Here is a 2,949-nt window from a genome sequence, read left to right as displayed (position 1 = left end):
AAAAAAAAAAAAAAAATAGCTTAAAACATACACTGTATAATTCCCCCAATTTACCTCTGTATGGTGAGAAAATACAAACAGCAAATAAACCCACAAAGATATTTTTAAAATCTTAAAATTAGCTTTGACCTCATACACATGCTATGAAACTAACCGAAGTATGATATGTTCTGTGGTATGGGGCTACCTATGCTTTTGAGATGGATATTTACTGACCCCACTGGGTTTCGGGGGAATCAAATTAGACCAATTTCAAAAGACCTTTGAAGGCAATCATTGCTGTCCTTTATGCTCCCTTTAGGCATTAAGAGAATTGAGAAATAGACAATGGAGAAATTTACCACACAAAGTAAGAAAACCATGTTAAACGTTCAGTTTAACCATGTGAGGGGGGCACATGTTTATGTTTATAGTCTGGTGACTTAAATCAAGTTTTTTGACGCGTGATTTTAACAAAAACCTTCCACATCGAATATTTACTTAGTGAAATCCTATGAAAGCAAAAACTTCTTCCAGTACATTTGCCACACCTTATGACACATAGCGTATTTCCAAGCTCAAATGACAATAAATTCAACAGAAAGACGTTCGCAAATCAAAATGACCAACATTTTGTGTCCTATGCCTGGACTTGTATAGATCCTATGAGAGAAGTGACAAAATGGGCCAGGATACATGAAACATTTGGAAAACATTATCTTAACATACTTTCCCTACTTCATGAAAGTCTCCTATTATTAAGAACCATTTCACAATCTGAAAAACTAAATGAAATGTGTTACTAATACTTTGTGTATTCACAGCAGTGCCTCTACCGCTGCTTCCACACAGAATTAGCTCCGCCAGGTAAGTGTCAAACACCCTTCTTTTCACAGAAGTAGAGAAGCAAAAAAAATTAAGTGTTTGTTTATAGTTATATAACCTACTGATTAAATATAGTCAGTCTTATGATCAGTAATCCATTGCTACTTCATACTCCTAAGATCACACTTATTCTTCCGTATATATTTTAACTGTCACAAGGATTTTGAAATTAATGTAGTCATTGTCAAAAAGATGTAATCTAGAATCTTTTACAGAGTAGTCCTGAAATACATAAACATTAAGAAAATAAGTCCCTTTGAAGAAAATACTGTATTTAATTATTAAAAGTAGTAACTACAAACAGTTTCAAAACACCCAACTTCAATAAAGACTATCATGCTGGTGGGCATTTTAATTTTTTTAAAAGAGTAAATATATCCTTTCAAATATAAAAGAATAAGAAAACATCTAAAATGTCTTCGGCCTGGAACACTCCAAAACCTTATTACTTCACCAACCCCATGGTTTTGTAGGAGTTATGATAAGAACTAGAAATAAACTTTACATATGAAAAAGTTTTTGATTAAAAATAAAAGTATCAGTGGTTTTATTTTTCTTCCACTGAATTATAGTACACTGAGATGGTCACGGTTGATTCTCAGATCTTTTCATTGACGGTGTAATCATCAGAAAATTAAATACCAAACATCACATCATTTTAACAGAAGAGAAAAATTATACGAATTACCTAGGAAGACAAAAATGGATAGCTTTGCAACATGCCTCACTCTTCGGCTAACGTGATGTAAGTTTCAAGGGCTTTTATATTAAAATAAACACTATGGCACCATAATTAACCCCGCAGAGAATCTGACCGACAGTCTATGACTCCCAAATTACTTTAAAGCTGGAGCAGAATCTTTTGAAATGTCATTTCAAAGGCTAAGTTTTAGCATCTATGAAATACCAGGAAGCATCTAAGTCTGTCAAACTTTCATGAGAGTAGATGTCTCTCTGGGAAGCCTGTGAACGTCCGCACCCGTGCCTGCAGCAGAAAGGTTTTAAAATCATCTCGCTCCATCAGTCAGTCCGCTTCCAGTCAGCGATCGATCACTTGGCTATAGGCAGGCAGCTGCCACAGGACACCTGAGATCAGCCGCGAGCTGACCAGGTCCAGGGGCCGATTACTCAGTGCTCTTAGTAACTCCAGTTAACAATTTGTTTCATGAATGATTAAAAAAAAAAAAAAAAAAGCCCACATGGTTGGCATTACAACCAGGTACCTCAAAATGCAGCATTTCCCCAGAATAGCTATGGCGCCACTCAGATCATCACTTTGTCTAGCTCGGTTTTCAAATGAGAGTTAACCCCAATTAATTTTCCATTTCATCCTTAATCTGGAAAGAAGGAAAACTTTAGGGTTTTTTTCTTTTTTATGACAGATGACTGTTTTTTAACTTTTCTTTCTTGTTGAACTAACTGCCACGATTTTCCCTATCATTAGCCTCAGACCCAAGTGAATCACATTTTTATTGTAAGAGAACGTCGCAAAGTAGGAATGGAGGATTAACGAGAAGCCTGCGAGCTCTGAACAGCTCACACCACATTCCGACAGACTGCGAGGACCGGGCGCCGACTCACCTGAGGCTGGGAGTCGCTCGCAAGGAGAATCTGAAAACGCAGCCTCCTGGTCACCGGCAGAGGGAAAGGCCCCTTCTTTACTACCAGCTGCCCTTATATAAAAGCAGCACTCTGGTTACTCCCAGCGTCTGCCTCCTCCCCAGGCTCCTCCCCACCACCCGGGCATAAAGCTCCGCACGCCCACCTTCCACCTTCCACCCGCGCGGCCGGGCTCCGGCGGCGGCCGCGCCGGCCCCTGACCCCAACCCGGATCCCGACCCCAGCCCCCGCGGAGCCCCTGCGGCGGGCGCGACCTCTCCACCCCGGGGGGCGGCAGGGGCGGAGCGGCACCCCGCGCCCCACACACGCGCGGACACACGGACACACGCGAGCGCACACACGCCCGGGGACACACGGACACACGCGAGCGCACACACGGACAGGGACGCAGGCGCGCGCGCACGGACACACTCCGGCTCCGGCGGCCCCGGTGGCGCTGGCCACGGTGGCCCCGCACGGCCGGAC

General features: G+C 42.5%; 1 protein-coding gene across 3 annotated transcripts in view; it reads right to left on the bottom strand.

Annotated features, from left to right (window-relative positions):
• The window catches only part of Pparg (peroxisome proliferator-activated receptor gamma), a 122,180-nt gene extending 119,638 nt beyond the window's left edge, over positions 1-2,542 (bottom strand). For 2 of the 3 annotated variants that reach the window (XM_005387017.2, XM_005387018.2), the window contains exon 1: positions 2,446-2,542. The gene's annotated coding sequence lies outside the window, so the exon portion shown is untranslated. The remainder of the gene's footprint in view (positions 1-2,445) is intronic. The other variant, XM_005387019.2, reaches the window with a different exon arrangement.
• Between the last annotated feature and the right edge of the window lie 407 nt (positions 2,543-2,949).

Source organism: Chinchilla lanigera, unplaced genomic scaffold (genome assembly GCF_000276665.1).
Source record: "Chinchilla lanigera isolate Chin_1 unplaced genomic scaffold, ChiLan1.0 scaffold00028, whole genome shotgun sequence".
Taxonomy (NCBI): Eukaryota; Metazoa; Chordata; class Mammalia; order Rodentia; family Chinchillidae; genus Chinchilla; species Chinchilla lanigera.
This window is presented reverse-complemented; position numbering and strand designations above follow the sequence as displayed.